This window comes from Enhydra lutris, unplaced genomic scaffold (assembly GCF_002288905.1).
Source record: "Enhydra lutris kenyoni isolate GAN:26980312 unplaced genomic scaffold, ASM228890v2 scaffoldscaffold2, whole genome shotgun sequence".
Taxonomy (NCBI): Eukaryota; Metazoa; Chordata; class Mammalia; order Carnivora; family Mustelidae; genus Enhydra; species Enhydra lutris.
In genome coordinates this window covers 93,903,466-93,923,444 of record NW_019154086.1, presented here as the reverse complement: position 1 = coordinate 93,923,444, position 19,979 = coordinate 93,903,466, and the positions used below count along the sequence as shown (strand labels likewise).

The 19,979-nt window shown below is 35.8% G+C and overlaps 1 pseudogene; it reads left to right on the top strand.

Moving 5' to 3' along the window:
- Window positions 1–4,752: 4,752 nt before the first annotated feature.
- Window positions 4,753–18,053, top strand: LOC111146853 (annotated as a pseudogene).
- The last annotated feature ends 1,926 nt before the right edge of the window (window positions 18,054–19,979 follow it).

The window sequence follows — 19,979 nt, the reverse complement described above, 5'->3', positions numbered from 1 at the left end:
AATTCCTCATATCAGAGAGATCATATGATAATTGTCTTTCTCTGATTGACTTATTTAGCTTAGCATAAACCCTCTAGTTCCATCAGTGTCATTGGAAATAGCAAGATTTTGTTTTTTGATGGCTGTATAGTATTCTATTGCATATATATATCTCAATATATATATATATCTCACATCTTTTTTTTAAAGATCTTATTTATTTATTTGATAGACAGAGATCACAAGTAGGCAGAAAGGCAGGCAGAGAGAGAGAGGGAGGCAGGCTCCCCGCTGAGCAGAGAGCCCAATGTGGGGCTCAATCCCAGGACCCTGAGATCATGACCTGAGCTGAAGGCAGAGGCTTTAACCCACTGAACCACCCAGGCGCCCCACCACATCTTCTTTAACCATTCATCTGTTGATGGACATTTAAGTTCTTTCCATAGTTTGGCTATTGTGGACATTGCTGCTATAAACATTTTGGTGCATGTGCCCCTTCAGACCACTACATTTGTATTTTTAGGGTAAATACCCAGTAGTGCAATTGCCGGGTCATAGGACAGCTCTATTTTTAACTTTTTGAGGAACCTCAATGCTGTTTTCCAGAGTGTTTGTACCAGCTTGCATTCCCACAACAGTGTAGGAGGGTTCCCCTTTCTCCACATCCTCGTCAGCATCTGTCATTTCCTGACTTGTTAATTTTAGCCATTCTGACTGGTGTGAGTGGTATCTCACTGTGGTTTTGATTTGTATTTCCCTGATGGCAAGTGATGTTAAGCAATTTTTCATATGTTTTTTGGCCGTTTGGATGTCTTCTTTGCAGAAATATCTGTTCATATCTTCTGCCCATTTCTTGATTGGAGTATTTGTTTTTTGGGTGTTGAGTATGATATCTATAAAGAACTTACCAAACAGAAATCTCTCTCTCTTTTTTTTTTAATTTTTTCCTCCTTCCACTCCTCTGTCTTTCTTTCCCTCTAAGCTCACACACACACACACACACACACACACACTAAAAAGCAAAACGTTGGGACACCTGGTTGGCTCAGTGGCGTAAAGCCTCTCCCTTTGGCTCAGGTCATGATCTCAGGGTCCTGGGATCGAGCCCCGCATCGGGCTCTCTGCTCAACTGGGAGGCTGCTTCCTCCTCTCTCTCTCTCTCTGCCTGCCTTTCCGCCTACTTGTGATCTCTGTCAAATAAATAAATAAATAAATAAATCTTTAAAAAGCAAAATGTCTAATCTAGAGAGGTATATTCTTACAATTATTGTGTTATATATAAGATAACAGAGTTACTTTTTTTTCTTTTTTTTTTTTAAGTAGACCCCCCAGTGTGGAGCCCAACACAGGGCATGAATTCAGGGCCATGAGATCAAGACTGAAACTTAGATCAAGAGTCAGCTGCTTAAATCTCCCAGGCACCACTAACTGAGTTACATTTGATAAAGGGAGTATCCAATTTAAATTGAGATAAATGCTGAGGCTTAGTGCCAAACACTGATATATTAAAAAAAAAAAAAAAAAAAAAAGCTTCCTTTTCAGATACCCTTGACACATTGGCACTTTATTGTCTCTCAGTTCTTCATTGTCCCAGAGTCCTTTCTAATTTTCTTTGTTTTATTTATGGTGTTCTTGTGTATGAACTACTGCAATTGCCCATCAGCAAGCATAATTCCTTGATTTGTTTAATTTTTTATTATTTTTTTATCATTTTAAAGATTTTATTTATTTATTTGAGAGAGAGAGAGAGAGATAGCAAGAAAGAACATGAATGGTGGAGAGGGGAGAGGGAAGGGAGAAGAAGACTCCCTGATAAACAGGAAGCCTGATGCACGTGGGGCTCTGCCCAGGATCCCAGGATCATGACCTGAAACAAAGGCAATGCTTCACCAAATGAGGCACCCAGGTACCCCTATTTTTTTTTATTTTAATAAAAGTAATATAATCTAACCTGCTGTATTTTTGTAAAGATAAAATAAATTTGTGAGGTCAAAATATGAATCAAATATCCGATGTTTAGAAGACATCTAAAATGTTAAACTGCAAGGTGCCATGATCCCATGGTCCTGGATGGAACCCCACATTAGGCTTCCTGTTCAGAAGGGGGAGCCCACTTCTCCCTCTCCCTCTGCATGCAGCCCTCCTTGCCTGTGCTCTCTCACTCTCTAACAAGTAAATAAAATCTTTAAAAAAAAGTTAAACTGTATTTAAAAAATTAGGTATGTTTGTGAGCTATTATTTACCAATCTGTTATTTGTTAGAAAGTATAGAAAAGGAAATCCATCACTGGATTCTACTTTTTTTTTAATTTAAAGTATCACATGAAAATAATGTAAATCATTTCATTTGTGGAAATAAGAGCAGCTTAAAATTCAGTGGCTAAAGACTAGGTGAGCCTGATGAAAATAAATAAAGATGAAGAACTTGTCTTATCAAATATTAGCATGCATTATAAAGCTCTTGATACAGTACAATATTGGCACCAGGATAGACAAACTGACAAATGGAGTGTTCAAAAATAGATCTATATAGATATGACCACATGATTTGTGAAAATGATAAAGAAGTCCCATGGAAAAATGTTGTCCTTTGCAATGATAGGTGGTGGGTCAATTGGAAATCCATGAGGAAAAAAAGTTCAGCAGTTTCACTTAACTGCACACAGCTGTGCACATGCATACACTTGTGTATACACACACACACACAAACTCATGATTTCAGAAAAATTATATATCTAAATGTTTAAAGTAAAACAATAAATCTTTTAGTGAGAACTATAGAACAACTTCCTGACTTTAGTCAAACATTTCTTACAAGAAGTAAGAATTATCAGTCATAAAAAGACCATAATTAATTAATTGTATTAAAAATCATAGCTTGCATGCATTGAAGCATAAGAATGAGAGAGTAAAAGATAATTGAAAGATTGGGGAAGACATATAGCTGTAGATAGATGATAGCTCATGATGATAGATGATAGATACATAGATACAGATAGATACAGATAAAATTTTTGTATGTATCATATCATAAAACAAATTCATATCCTTTATAGGGAATGCTAACCAATCAATTAGAAAATGACACATATATGGGCACAAATCTTGAATAGTTCCTCACCAAGAAAAAAAGTACTCTAATTACCAATTAGTATTTAAAATTTGTAAAACATCATTAGTCATCAGGAATTTAATCAAATGAAGTGGATGCTGAAATAAGCATACACTCTTTCTGGTTTTGTTTAAATCATAAGATCCCTACTTGAGTAAAATTATGAAAAGATAACATAAAATGTATTATGGCAGGGAAGCAAACGTAGTTTAAGGTATATCTGCAATAGTTTCTAGGAAAAATCTAAACAGAAGTTTAACTATAGAAGACAGATTACACTAGAGACAAAGGGCAAGTTAAAAATTTTGATGGAGTTGAAATTGGTCTGTGTGTTTGAAAATTTCCATGCTTGAGTAGTTCTTCCTACCTAATGTGATTATAGCAAAGTAGATAATAATGCATATAAATGAATCTCTAGGTCCTTTTATTTTTTAATGTATTGACCTCTCAGCCTAGAAGCTACATTTATCATAGACACATATGTACAGGGAAAATATACTATACATAATGTTCTTCAATACTATCTGCGGTTTCAGGCATTCACTGGGGGTCTTGGAACATATCCCATTTGAAAAAGTCAAACTACTGTACACTAATAACCTCAATGTTACCAGTTAGAAAGATCCTTATATTCTATGGCAGCTAGAAAAATATTGTTGGAAATCAAACCCTGAAATTAATTGTTACAGTGGCAAAAGCAAACGGGAGACTTAATTCATAACTGTGAGACATTTCCTATTATGAAGCATCTCCTAGTCTAGAGTCAATACACTGATGTGGAAAGAGTGGAAACCAAATGGAATGCAAAATCTGTATGGATGCCTTGAACGATCTTATAGTCCCCAACCCCCAACTCTGAAACTTCTGGTCCAGCAAAACAATTCTGTCCTTCTTATAAGATGAAGTAGCCTCTACTTGCCCAGAGACAGGACAGAACCTCTACTTGCCCAGAGACAGGACAGAACCTCCCTGGGGTGGGTGCCTCTAGATAACAGTTGCACTTCTCAAGATCTTCCTCAGCTTATTTTCATTGTATCTAGACCAATAACTATGGTCAGGTCTCAGTATGAGAGAAGTATATTCTGCTCCAGGAGAAAATAACTTACACCTGAAATATTCGTAGACCAAGTAAAATATGTACTGATAAGAACAATGAAAAGTATGTCAGAACGTATATTAAGTATGCTGAGGCAGAGGAAACAGACGCTAAAGCTACACAAGGAAAAACTGAACTGGCATGTGGTCATGGAGCTATTTCCTTATGTTTCAGTATTTAATATTTCATCAATGATACATACAGCCAGTTTTCAGATACACTTTTGGGATACTCCCTTGAAAGTTTCACTACATAATGACAAAATGTCACAAAACGGAGATGAAAGAACTTGTTCATATAAAGATTCAGGAGGCTCAGAGAATCGTGCATGTTATGTTTACCAGAAAAGCACAGAGGATACACATTTCACCAAGAAAATAAAAAAAAAAAGAACCTGCACCATTGGGCAAGCACATGGTGTGTCCTCTTTATGTCAGGTTTGATGGTGAGAGATATCTCCATAGACTAGGCTCTGTAGAGTGGAGTGATAATATGATGCAATTTTTGAACAGCAGAAATTCAGTGTTGACCCATAACCATTAGAGGCACTGTACATAAACATCAGAATGGGCAGCAAAGCTACGGTAGGAACTCAGAAACAAGTCCATGGCATTGGTTAATAAAATGTGTGTTTTTTTTTCTTTCCAAATGGGTTTTAAATGTGATTTATTAAATACACCTTGTAAGAAAAGTTGAAAAAAATATATATATACATACACATATGCATCACAGAATACGTACACATTCCAATCCCTGAAATTACAAGGTAGTCGATGTGTTTTTCAAGTGGCTTCATTGATACATATTATAAGATGCATTCTTTTGGGGCACCTGGGTGGCTCAGCCAGTTAAGTGCCTGACTTTTGATTTTGGCTCAGGTCATGGCCTCATGGATGATGAGATGGAGTCCCATGTTGGGCTCTGGGCTCAGTAGGGAGTCTGCTCAGGAATCTCTCCCTCTGCTCCTTCCCCCACATGACCTTTCTCTCTCCCAAATAAATAAATCTTCAATTTTTTTAAATGAATTTTTTGGATAGTCGATACACAAAGTTATATTGTGATTCAATGCTTTTGCACAGTGAAGGAAACTTTGAACAAAACAAAAGGCAATCAGCCAAATGGGAGAAGATATTCACAAATGATATATCCAATAATGGGTTAATATCCATAATATATAAAGAAATTCTAGAACTCAACACCAAGGGGAAGGGGAGAGAAAAATAAGCCAGAGGACCTGAATAGACATTATTCCAAAGAAGACACAGATGGCTAACAGAAATGTGAAAAAATATGCTCAGCATCACTCATCATCAGAGAAATGCAAATCAAAACTACAATAAGATATCACATCACACCTGTCAGAATGGCTATCCTCAAAAAGACAAGAAAAAAAAAATAAGTGAGGATATAGAGAAACGGGAATCCTGTACACCATTGTTGTGAATGTAAATTGGTGCAGAAAACAATGTGGATGTTCCTCAAAAAATAAAAAATAGAAATATCATATGATCTGGAAATTACACTGATGGATATTTAGCCAAAGAAAATGAAAATACCAATTTGAAAAGATATGAGCACTCTTAACCATGAGATCTTAACCATGAAAAATGAGCAGGCAACTAGGCAATGGTCTTACTTTTACAAACCAAGATAGAAGAGTTGGTGAGAAACAGACTGACTTTAGATACGACAATGGGAAATTATAAGTCCTCGCCCATTTCCAGGTCTGAGCCTATCTTAAGGTCTAGAGCCCATAAAATGAAAGCAAGACATAGTTTCCTTGTAAAAACACCCAGAAATCCCACTATGCCACTATTCTATAAATATTCTCCCACTCTTTTCTCAAAGATATCTGCAACCAGTTATCTGAGCAACTGTATACTGGAGAAAAATGAATACTTAAGGCATTTGATGGCTATTAGTCCTGATAGTAAGGAACCTGAAAGTTGTCATGGCCCCGTAGTTAGAGTGAGGGTCTTATGGATGCAAAACATGAATATAATCCTAGCCCAAGAGTCTCTTACAGTTTGTCCAATATTTCTGTGTCTAAGTGCTGTTCATTTTCTCAGGTCTTACATGGTCAATTGATGCAGTTATATTGAGCCACAAATAGAACCTTCATATGTGTTTCCTGATGTGAGGAAGTATCACCAGGAAAATAAATCATAATTCATCATATTCTAAGGTCACTCTCAATGACAGAAAGGATGGAGGGATGGTGACCCCAACAAACCTCAATCAAAACCAGGTAGATGAAGCTGAAGGATATGGACTACCCTAAGTGCAACAAATAGTTAGGCCTCAAACTCCGTTTTCTTCCAGTTATGAGGTTTTTATGAGCACTAACCAACAGAGCAGCTGGCACTCAATGTGCTACAACTGGTCTGGCAAATGTATTATTTTTTTTTTTTCTGTACTCATCAGTAAAAAGGATCAAACACATGAAGGAAAAGCAGGACACTTCACTCTCTTCCCCAGGGCTATGCTCATTTTCCTTCTGTCTGTTACTATATAGTCCACTGGGACTCTTCTCATCCAGACCAGGGGTTGGCAAACTATAGCTCAAGAGCCAAATCTAGCCTGCATTTTTATGTTTATGAGCTAAGAATGATTTTTTTGTTTTGTTTTTTGTTTTATTTCTTTGTTTGTTACATTTTAAAGGAACATAAAAAAAGACAAAGTAAACAAAATATGACAGAGATATTTGTGACCTGCAAAACCTAAATATGTACTGTCTGGTCCCTGCAGACAAAGTTTGTCAAATTCCAACCTGAACACTCGTATAATATCTTTCTTTGCTGCTTTATTTAATAATAAACATACATACAGTTTCTCTGTATTAGTCAGTGGTGCTTTTTAAAAAAATCTTTAAAAATATTAACCCAAGGGGCGCCTGGGTGGCTCAGTGGGTTGAGCCGCTGCCTTCGGCTCAGGTCATGATCTCAGGGTCCTGGGATCGAGCCCCGCATCGGGCTCTCTGCTCAGCAAGGAGCCTGCTTCCTCCTCTCTCTCTGCCTGCCTCTCTGCCTGCTTGTGATCTCTGTCTGTCAAATAAATGAATAAAATCTTAAAAAAAAAATTAACCCAATTTCCACAACAATCTATGAAGATGAGTCCTGTTAATATCTTTATTTTACAGATAATAGAGTTCATAAGGCTCAGAAGGATTGTGTGACTTGTCAACTCATATAGCTAGTAAGGGCTGGAGTCAGGATTAAAACCTAGGTTTATGGCTTCAAATTTTCATTCTTTAATGCTCATTCCATAATTGAAAACATGTACTAGGTTCTTAACATTCTTATGATCAAGTTGAGAATTTGAGAGCAAATAAAATAAAAAAAAAAAAAAACTTAATGGAAAATGATTCAAACAAGTAAATGGATACATGAAGCTTTCAAATGAACTTCTGTCAGGTTAGTATTTCTAATATGAAAACAAGCATTAGAATTCATGAAACATAGTATGGGAATAGATGAGAGGATGGAATTCTTATTACTCACCCAGCATTACCATAATCTGTTGTTTTATTTGGTGAGATGAATTGAATGATGAATTGGGTTAATCTCTGTAGTGACATCTCTCTTTGTTACTTATCTGTAGATTAAGAACATATAGGGGCACCTGGCTGGCTCAGTTCGTGGAGCGTCAGACTCTTGGTCTCGGGATTGTCAATTCAAGCCACATGTTGGGTGAAGAGAACACTTAAAAATAAAATCTTTAAAACAAAAAAAGATGTCAGATGTCCAGATCATATGTACATTAATATTACTCTATTTTGGTAATGGGGAAAAGGAGGATTTTAGCAACAGAAGTTTGGACTTCTTGGGTTCACAGGTGTAATCTGTATTGGAAAGCCAACAATTTATTAAAATATCTAATAGCATTGCTAACTGGAAATTCCTGTCATCTCATAAGTGGGAAAATAATGTCTAGGGCTCTCTTATTTCTCAATTTCCCACAATTTTTAAAATCATAATTTTTTTTTTTTCTATTAGGAACTATAGAATGGCAAAATTCCCATTCAAAGTAACATAGAGTGTCTTCCCTTTGGTTTTTATAACCAATTTGTCCTCTTGAGGGGAGAATGTTTTAAAGCATAACCCTTCTATTCAATTCTGAGTGTAATCTCATAAGTGACTTTGGAAGCTTTGTGGAAAGAAACACATAATAGACCCTGGCATAACAAGCATACCAACATAGAAACTGAGTTCTAAATCAAAAGAAAATGAAAAGACTGTATGTGAAATATATTTTTATGAGTACTAGATAGAACTATTGATATAAACTGCCTTATTTAGAGTTGTCTAATAAATATGTAACTTCAGGCAGTGCTGAAACCTGACAAACACTTGTTCATTAAAATCATGATGATGCTTTATTGGAGGTTAAGGCATCTCCATTTTGCATTGGTGCCATGAAAGCAAATCAGCTTGTTGCCCCTCAATTCCTCAATCTCTTTCATATAAGGGTTTTTACCCATCTCATGGTTGTCAGATTACATATATGGCAAATAATTCTTAAAATATGACACTGAGTCTATTTTATTATTCCTCTTAAAGTAGGTCTTTTTTTTAAGATTTTATTTATTTAATTTAATTAATTTATAAATTATTTTTTAAAGATTTTATTTATTTAATTTAATTTATTTAATTTATTTATAAATCACAAGGAGGCAGAGAGGCAGGCAGAGAGAGAGGAGAAAGCAGGCTCCCCGTTGAGCAGAGAACCTGATACGGGGCTGGATCTCAGGACCCTGAGATCATGACCTGAGCCAAACGCAAAGGCTTAACCCACTGACCCACTGGCCCAGCCAGGTGCCCCAAAGTAGTTATTTCTCTAACCCCCCAAAGATGTTTTAAGATACAGTATTTTCCTTCACATTATCATTTTTTAAAGATTTTATTTATTTATTTGAGAGAGAGAGAACATAGGGGGGTAGGGTCAGAGGGAGAGAGAGAGAAGCAGATTCCCTGCTGAGCAGGGAGCCCTACATGTAGCTCGATGTCAGGCCCTGAGATCATGATCTGAATCAAAGGCAGACACTTAATTGACTGAACCACCTAGGCACTCAAAGTCATATCATTTTCAAGAACAGAAAGACTCAGTATCATTAAGATGTAACTTGTTCCCAAACTGATCAACAGATTCAATACAATTCCAGTAAAAACAAAAACAAAAACAAAAAACTAAAAAGGGCTTTTTTACACTAAAATTTTATTTTTTAAAATTTTAAATGTATTTTATTTAAGTCAATGTAGCTAAATATTATCATCCATCATGTAACCAAAGTAAATATATTGAGATATTTTACATTATTTTTTCTCTTTTATAACCTTCAATTAGCCAACTTACAGTACATCATTAGTTTCTGATGTAGTGTGTAACTATTAGTTGCATATAACACCTAGTGCTCATCACCACATGTGCCCTCCCTAATACCCGTCACCTGGTTACCCCATCCCCCCACTTCCTCCTTCTGTAACCCTCAGTTTGGTTCCTGAAGTCCAGAGTATTTCATATTGTATCTCCCTCTCTGATTCCTTCCCATTCAGTTTTCCCTCCCTTCTCCATGCTATTCCTTATGTTCCACATTTGAGTGAAACCATACAATAATTATCTTCTGCTTGACTTGTTTCACTTAGCATAATCCCCTCCAGTTCCACTCATGTTGATGCAATTGGTGTGTATTCATTCTTTTTGATGGCTGAGTAATATTTTATTTTATATATGAACCACATCTTCTTTATCCATGCATCTGTTGAAGGGCATCTCATCTCCTTTCACAGTTGGGCTACTGTAGGCACTGCTGCTGTGAACATTGGAGTGCATGTTCCTCTTCTCTTCACTACATCTGTATCTTTGGGATAGATACCAAGTAGTACAATTGCTGGATCATAGCGTAGCTCTATTTTTAGTGCCTTTAGGAACCTCCATACTATTTTCCAGAAAGAGAAATTAAGAGATTGATTCCAGTTACAATAGTACCAAAAGCCATAAGATACCTGGGAATAAACCTAACCAAAGAGGTAAACGATCTATACTCTAGAAACTATAGAGCACTTATGAAAGAAATTGAGGAATACACAAAAGATGGAAAAACATTCCATGCCCATGGACTGGAAGAATAAAGATTATGAAAATGTCTATGCTGCCCAGAGCAATCTACACTTTCAATGCAATCCTTATCAAAATGTCATTGACATTTTTCACATTATCATTTTTATTTATATTTGCCTTAGAAAATATTATTCCTCAACTATCTTTTATAACAGCTAAGACTCATCAGAGAGTTTATTCTAAGACATAACTAAGAAAAGCCAATAAAATATGATTATAGTTGAGGAGAAATTTTTTTCATGAGCCATTGAGGAGAATTCTAATGGGTCTTTCCAATTCCAAAGAGACACTATTTTCCTTAAAGGCAAGAATGTTCAAGAAAAAAAAAAAGTGCTTAGGGAAGATCAAGATTGACTATGTAGGTGCCCAGCCCTAGAAAGCTTTCTCTGTTGCAAGTGTGGAATTATGAGAAGACTCAACAAAGTTCAAACCAAGAGTTATTTAAAAAAAAAAAAAAAGTGATTAACAGAATATTTAGATGACAGAAAACCAGTGAGTTTTCACACATTAGAAAATCTTGAGACATGCTCCTAATTCTAGGATGAGAAAGCAGAAACTCAGAGTCAAGTGTTATCTAACCTAGATTATCAAATAAAACTAACTCAAAAGAATTAGGTTGCATGCTTATTGGACTATGCTTATTTTACTTTACCCACAAATGAATGCCTATTTTTCACCTAAAATTTCTCTACACAATTGATTGGTGTCAGTGTTCTCTGTCTCTCTCTGGTGTCTGAAATACACCTGCACAATTAAACAATGTGTCTAGCATTCAACACATTTGTAGCTATTATTATTAAATTATTTTTACATTAAGTGTTTCTGTGAACAGTTCAGAATTTAAAACAAAACAAAACAAAAGCATGAAATTGATTGTGCTTTTCCTATAGACTTACAGTTGCATAAACTTGGGAACATCTTATTAAAAGCAGGCCAATAAGTGAGAATTACTGACCTACATTTTTCTGGCATTGCAGAAAACAGGATCAGGTACTAACAATGTAGCAACTTAAGTGCTATGTGCCAATTATAATGTAAATCTTCAGTTGTTACTTTTTATTTTATTGAAAATCCATTGTATGTGATAATCATACAAAATTTTGTTCATGAGGAAACAATTTAGTTCTCATCTTCTATTTTTTCTCATGTTTTTTCTCTTTTTGTTATTGCAATTCTTATGCTCAACTGTTTTGAATGTGTTTTCCCTCCTGCCTGAAATCCTGAAGTCAATTCACTGACCTACAAACCTTATTAAATTGCATATATCTTTTCATCATAAACCTAACAATTTTGCTGACACACTATCTTCTCAAGGGCATAAATTATTCCTAGATGGCTTCAAAAAAAAAATAGCTTTCACTAAAGTGTTTGCTTTTGCATTTTTTTAATGCAAAACATAGATGGCTGATGAGTGTCACAACAGAACCCAGCATCATCAACATAAGCTTTTAATGCTCTTTTTCAAAAAAGCCAAAGGAGAGAGCAAGGAGAAATATCCTAGTTCTACTTCTCTTTTGCTGTTAAATTACTTATGTTCAAATAAGCAACTCATGTTGTTTTAAGTATTTGACACCTGCCATTATAAACATTGGAGATATCATCCAAATTCTAATATTCAACTCTCTTCTGGGAGTTTAGAGGAGTTTCAAAGGATTTCTTGAGGATTCACATTAAGGCAGTGTCACCCAAAGATGAAAATTGAGTAGTCCAATTTTTGAAATGCCAAAACCCTGCAGCATGGTAAAGTGACAGCGATTTCTCACTCTGAGGTTGGTGCCAACACACAGCGTCTGCTGTTGTTTGAACTTCTGATTTAACTAAACAGTGTTCAACCCCATTTCTCATTATGGTCTCGTATCTATTTCTCTAGCATATGCATGAAGTCTAAGTGTACATGAAGTTGATTGTTCAAGGAGTGAATAAGCATTCTATAAACTATTCCTACCCTTTCTCGTTTTTCATTGCTCACCTTGTTGTGGGGGGAAAAAAAAGAAAAGAAAAGAAAACAACAACAAAACATTGTTGTATCCATTAACAGATGAGTAGGAATTTAAGGGAGAAGGTTACTAGGTAGATTTTCCCTATATAGTAGTTCTGACAGGAGATTTGGAGGCTCAAAACACTGACTAAAATGAACTGAGTAGGCTTTACTTCCATATGTGCTAGGGGTATTGAACACTATCACAAGCTATGCTAACTCTGAAAGTTTACAGAAGTGGGATTAAATATTTATGTGCTGACTATATTACATTAGGGGCATTAATTCTAAGCTGTTAAATATTTAAGTACCTGGAGTCTTTAGCATGAGGACACTTAATTATGTTTTTCATTACGTTTTAGTAATAACAGATATTCTTTGAAAAACTGAGAAAGCTTTGAGAAAATTCCATGTGAGTGTGCAAAGTACTTTGCACATATAAATATAGTGTTAATCTCTTTTTTCTACATATTATGATATTTGAATTATAAAATCTTGGTGTGCTTATAGCATGTACAAATTTTCTAAATTGGGGTAAAACTACCACTTCTAGGCCGTAGAAAGAAATACAATATGCATACCTAGCCCAGTGCTCACTTACCCACACCCCATATGTACACAGGGACATGCACACATATACCATTTGTGTGGAGTTCCTCTTTGAGTCCCATTCTAGAACAGTTTCAGTGTATTTCTTGATATGTCCATGGACTTACATCCAGGAAATCAGGTTGTTATGTTAACCGGGACTCTTTCTTCCTCAGTGTTTGAATCACATTGGAAAAGAACTGCTTTGGTGTTATCTAGGTTTCTTTTTTAATCCTTCTCTGTCAGATTTGGGAAAAATTCCTGAACTATTCTGATTCTTAATTCTGTTATCTGAAAATTACAATAACAATAGCGCTCTCAAAATTAGAGATAAATGCCCTCATCTGTAGATCCACTGCTGACTCTGGTGACAAATACCAGTTCCCACTTCTGTCTTTAAAACCAGTTACCAGAGGTAAAGTGGGTAGGGAATAGGGAAAACAAGTGATGGAGATTAGGAGTGCACCTGTTAAGATGAGCACCAGGTATTGTATGGAATTGTGGAATCACTATATTCTACACCTGAAACTAATATTACACTGTATGTTAACTAACTGGAATTTAAATAAAAACTTTTTAAAGAGTTATAAATAATATATCTTATAAATTAAGGACAGGAGAAAAATGTGTTTCCCAATATATTTCTCAATACTTTAATACTGTTTATGTATAATAATAATGTGAGATTAAATGCAGAGTGTTTTTGTCCTACCCTGACTGCTTCTTAAAACACTGCTACACCAGCCCTGCCAACCAAGCAGCAACCAGAAAGGTTTTGTTAAACAGACTAACTGATGAAATCTTATTAGTTAAAACCTGTCCAGAAACTTTAATATTCAATGTGGGCCATTCTTCTCAATATATCCTTTAAGGAATATCCAAGACTATCAGTGTGGTCCTGCTCATTTACTCTCAGGATGGCATCCTCTTTTAATACAACTGTTTTGTATTATTTTCATGAATACTGTTATAGTCATGGTATCTTCTCTATGGATACATTAAAAGTGTGAACACTTTAGGTTTTGGGGTTTTTTTTCCTTAATTATTAAAAAGTTGAATTGTAATGAGCAATACTACCTCTTTCTACTAACAAATGTTGACAGCTCTGTTAATATCATATCAAATTTTGTTCAAGTAAGAGTAGAAAAAAATAGGAGGAAATTAAATCTAATTACATATTTACCTTATAAATGTAACTGAATAATGCTTATTTTATTAAAAAATGATAATATGGTGCTACAAAATAGAAATACATAAATTTAGAAAATAGATAGAAATATACTTATGAATGAAACATATTCTGAAAAATAAATATGCCAATTAATGTACACATTTTAGATTAAAATTAAATAGGGAGGCCATAAATACATTCAGTGATTTAAACTACTTTAGAGGACCTAAGACAGCAGTGGAGTAGGAGGACCCTAAGCTCCTCTCATTCCACAAACACAAGTAGATAACTATCACATCATTCTGAATACCCCAGAAATCAACGTGAAGATTGACAGAACAAACTTCACAACTAAAGATAGAGAAGAAAGCACATTGAAGAAAGTAGGAAGTACAGAGACATGATTTGGGAAGAAGCTAATCACATCACTTGTGCTGCTGAAGGGAGGGAGAACTGGTCACAGAGAAAAAAAGCATGTGCACAAGCACCAGAGAGAGCAGCCCACAGAGAAATGCACAAGGCAAACACTTCCCCAAAGCAATTAGCTGGGAAAATGAGAGAGACTGATTTTTGTGAGTCCTTGCAATCAGCAGAGCTTAAAGATAGGAGTTTTGAATATCAGCAGTCCTAGCTGGGATAGAGCCGTGGGGACACTGCCCCTCCTGGAGAGAAGGAAGGCAAACAACTTGGAGGCAGACAGCATGGAAACAGTGATATGAAAAATGCTTGGGACCCACAAGGCAGATTAGTTGCTCTTCTTGGAGTGCCTCCAGGGAGGTGGTGTGCGTGTGTGGAGGGGTCCTTTCTGGGACAAAGGAGCTGGATGAGCCATTTCCCTACCCTGCCCCTCAACATAAATGTAGTCACCTGTGGTAAGCCACACACTGCTAACACTGAATGTGTAACTTTTTAAAACCAATCCCATAACCCTGTGCTCTCACAGAACGGCTCTTCTTGGTCGACCTTGTCTCAGTCCTAGCATGGTGGGCCCCTTCCCCAGAAGACCAGCAGAAACCCTAACCCACACCACATCTCCTGACCAGAGATTTCTGCAGGGGTTCAATTGTGGTGGTAGTATCAGGTCCCAATTGACAAGTAGACCAGAGCACATCTAGTTAAAACTTGCTACATTCTGGGGGCACCTGGGTGGCTCAGTGGGTTAAAGCCTCTGCCTTCTGCTCGGATCATGATCCCAGGGTCCTGGGATCGAGCCCCGCATTGGGCTCTTTGCTTAGCAGGGAGCCTGCTTCCCTTCCTCTCTCTCTCTGCCCATCTTTCTGCCTACTTGTGATCTCTGCCTGTCAAATAAATAAATAAATAAATAAATAAATAAAAACTTGCTACATTCCGGCCAAGGATCAAATACTGCCCACTGTAGGCAAGGAAAGCCTCTACAGATGACTGGCCTGATGACAGAGCAACCTAAACCCAATAGTAGAGTACACACAGGACACACCAGAGACAATGTATAATCTCTTCTTCATAAAGCTATTACTCTCAGGAGTAAGAAACATAATGGGCTTTTCTCCCTCTGCAGAGAAGAGGGTAGAGACTTGGACAGAATTCCAAAAGGGAGGAATTCTTCCCAAATGAAAGAACAATATAAGATCATGGCTAGAGATCTAAGTGCAACAGATGCAAGTAACATTCATGATAGAGAATTTAAAGCAACAATCATACGAATACTCACTAGCCTGAGGAAAGAATGGAATACTTCAGAGATAAAAGAGTTAAAAAGCAATTAGAAATGAAAAATACAATAACTGAGATTCAAAACAGATTTGTGTAATGAGCACAAGGGTGGAAGAGGTAGAGGAATGACTAAGGGATATAGGAGATAAAATAATGGAAAATAATGAAGCTGAACAAAAGAGAGAATTATGGAACATGAGAATAGATTTAGGGAATTCAGTGACTCCACCAAACATAGTAACATCTGTATTATAGGAGTCCCAGAAGAAGAAGAGAGAGAAAAGGCAGCAGAAAATTTACCTAAGGAAATGATAGCTGAGAACTTCCCTAATCTGGGAAAGAAATCAGACATCCAAATCCAGGAGGCACAGAGAACTTCCATCAAAATCAATAAAAGCAGGCCAACACCAAGACACAGAGATAAAGAAAAAATCCTAAAACCAGCAAGACAAGGAAGTCCCTAACTTCCAAGAGATCCATTAGGCTAGCTGCAAACCTCTCAAAAGAAACTTGGCAAGCCAGAAGAGACTGACATGATATATTCAAAATGCTGAAAGGGAAAATCTGCAGCCAGGAATACTCTATCCAGCAAGGCTAGCATTCAGAATAAAAGGAAAGCTAAAGCATTTCCCAGACAAACAAAAACTAAAGGGGAGTTCATGACCACTAAACCATCCCTGTATGAAATATAAAGGGGATTCTGAGTGGAAAGGAAAGACCAAAAGTGACAAAGACAAGAAGGGGACAGAGAAAATCTCCAAAAACACTTAGCTTAATATCCTCTAGGTCCATACATGTTGTTTCAGATAGCAAGATTCCATTTTTTTTATGGCTGAGTAATATATATGAAATATACACCACATTGTTTTTATCCTTTCATTTGTGAATGGACAAGGATTTCACTTAGATGTAGAATTCAAGATACGAAACAAACAAAAATAAAGAAGGGGCGCGAAAACACACTCAAATAACAGAGAACAAACTGGTGGTTGCCAGAGAAGAGCTGTTTGGGAGGGATGGATGAAATAGACAAAGGTGATTAGGAGTACACATATCATGATAAACACCAAAAAAAAAGAAGTATAGATGTGTTGAGTCATTATATTCTATACCTGAAACTGATAAAGCACTGTATAAAACATTACTTAAAAAAAAATCACACAAATTGAAATTCTTTGAGCAGACAAAACTAATTTAGTTATACAAGTAAAACTTAGTTTATTTTCTAAGACAAGTGAGGCTAATCTGATCTGATTACTTCTTGCTTATGTCTCAAAACATCATAAGTGAAACTTAAATTATTTCCCCAAATCAATATGAAGTAATCACTAACCAACTCCATTAAATTTAAGAAAACACAAATATTGCAACCAATCACAGTGAAGAGTAAGCAGTCACAGCCTCTATACTCTATAAGCTGCTTTATAACAATATAACTCTGGGGCTCCCTGAACATGGCATTGGCAAGAACAAGCACCTAGGAAAGGAGGCAAAAAGGGAATCAAGAAGAATATGGTTGATCCATTCTCTAAGAAAGATTGGTATGATGTGGAAGCACCAGTTTTGTTCGATATAAGAGATATTGGGGGAAAAACAGAAATATTGGAAAAACACTAGTCACAAGAACGCAAGGAACCCAAATCACATCTGATGGGTTCAAGGGTCCTGTTTTTGACGTAAGCCTTGCTAATCTGCAGAAAGATGAAAAAGCATTTAGAAATTAAAGTTAATTACTGAGGACATTTGGGGTAAAAACTACCTAATTTCCATGGCATGGATCTTACCTGGACCAAAATATGCTCCATTGTCAAAAAAAGGCAGCCCGTGACCAAAGCTCATGTTGATGCCAAGATTATTGATGGTGATTTGCTTTGTTTACTTTGCGTTGATTTTACTAAAATAAATAAATATATAATACATACATGCATACATGCATACATACATGCATATGAAATAATCAGAGTCAGAAGGCCTCTCAGCATCAACAAGTCTGCCAATTTTGGAAAAAGATGCCAGAAATCATGACTCTAGAGGTGTAGATAAATTACTTGGAAAAAAAAAAAAGAAAGAAAAGTGGTTAAAAAATTGATTCCAGCAAACATGAAGAAAAGACATAGAAAAGGATTGCTAGTCTATTTCCACTTCACAATACCTTTGTTAGAAGAGTAGAAATGCTGAAGGAGCCTGAGTTTGAATAGGGAAAGCTCATGAGGCTTCACGGTGAAGCTAGTAGTTCTGAAAATATGTGGCAGGTGAGACACATGTTGAAGTTCAATGAGCAGATATCAGGATATGAGCCATCAGTTCAAGAATCTAATTAAATTCAGACCTTTAATGGTGACAAATAAAAAATCTTATTTGTGATGCTTAAAATATATCTACAACTCTCAACCTAATTCCATGTTTTGGTTTGAGTGCTCCCGGTTTGCAACTGTCTTTTTGGCATGTACACAATAAACTTTTTCTAATTACTACTTCAATAATTTGTTGGTTTTATTTCTCCATTTTGTTTCCCTCCAAACTTTTGACAGTCATACAGACAGAGACTTCATGGATAGGATAAGTTCCCTTATAAATATCAGGACAGCTCCCCTGCCCTTTCTGCCATGTGAGGTGACAGCAAAAAGACAACTGTCTAGGAAGCAGTTTCTCACCAGACAACCGAATTCTAGGCAATATGATCCTGGTCTTCCCAGAATCCAGAACACCTTGCCTCTAAACTACATTGCCTGCCCTACCTGATACAGACTGCTGGGTCAGACACATTCCCTCACAGTTTTAATGCCCCCAAAGAAGCTATAAGAGGGATGCCTGGGCGGCTTAGTTGGTTAAGTGCCTGAGACTCCATTTTGGTTCAGGTCATGATCTCAGTGTCCTGAGATCAGCACCCGTCAGGCTCCATACTCAGCGTGGAGTCTGCTTGAGATTCTCTCTCACCTCTGCCCCTGCCCCTTCCCCTGCTCACGCTATCTCTCCCTAAAATAAATAAATAAAATCTTTTTTTTTAAAGCTCTCAGAAGACATGTTACAGTCCTGTTGAGTCTGATTTGCATAAAGAAGTCTTTAACCCGTTAAAGAGAATTTTGGTGGTATTTATGCTTTCATTGATTTAACATGCTTCATCTGCTCTATGCCAATAATTTGAATAAATTTGCATGCATGTTTAAGTCCTTAAAGAAATAGAATAAATTAGGTATCCATATCATCTCTATATACATTTAGGTAGAGGGACTTAGATAAAATTATTTTCTAAGATCATAAGTAGTGACCCTACAGCATTTGTTCTTTATAGTATAACACACATCTCTCTGTCCTACTCCATTAGATTATTAAATTATTTAATTAAAAGGAGTGATGGTTTAATTTGCAGGATTTCTGAAAAATATATTTATAAACTGGAATGTTTTTATGGGTTATAAGGGCTTTGAGTACAGGATGCTCCACCAATGTATAAGTATTTTCTAGAAATACTGAATAACACAATTATCTGAAAGTAGTAGATGTATTCTTGAACTGTACAAATTGAGTAATCATCTACTTAGGACTTTTCCCACCAAAGCAATTTTCTGGGAGGAATAAATGGAAAACATGCCCCACCACCTTTTCAGTGCATCTCACATCTTGGTAGTCATTACTTTTTCATAAGCAATTTAAGTAACTGCCTAGGACATTTCTCTCAAATATTCATAGATGATTTTAAGTGTATTTTATTTATTTTTTCCAAGTTTTTACTTAAATTCTAGTTAGTTAACATACAATGCAATATTAGTTTCAGGTGTAGAATTCAGTGATTCATCACTTACAACACCCAATGCTCATCACAACAAATTTAATTTTAAATAAAGATAACCTGAAATTATCACTTAAAAGGAGGTAGTAATTGTTACTAGATATGTGTCAAAAAAGTTAATAGGCTTCTCATATTAAAAAAAAGCAATGCTTCATAAATACATTTTACATATTCATTTATATATTATTTATTTACTTTATATATATTATACTTTATATATGTGTGTGTGTATATGTGTATATATATATATATATATTCAGAGACATATTTAAATATTTTCAACCCCAGTGCTTGTTTTTGAATTTTTAAAAGATACATAAAATGCATTGAAGATAATAAAGATCACCTCAAAATCCAACACTTTGAATGTAAACATGTTAACTTTTTTAACTGTTTATTATAGATCTTGTTATATACATAAGTGGGATAATATAACCATGTGTGGTATTTTTATTAT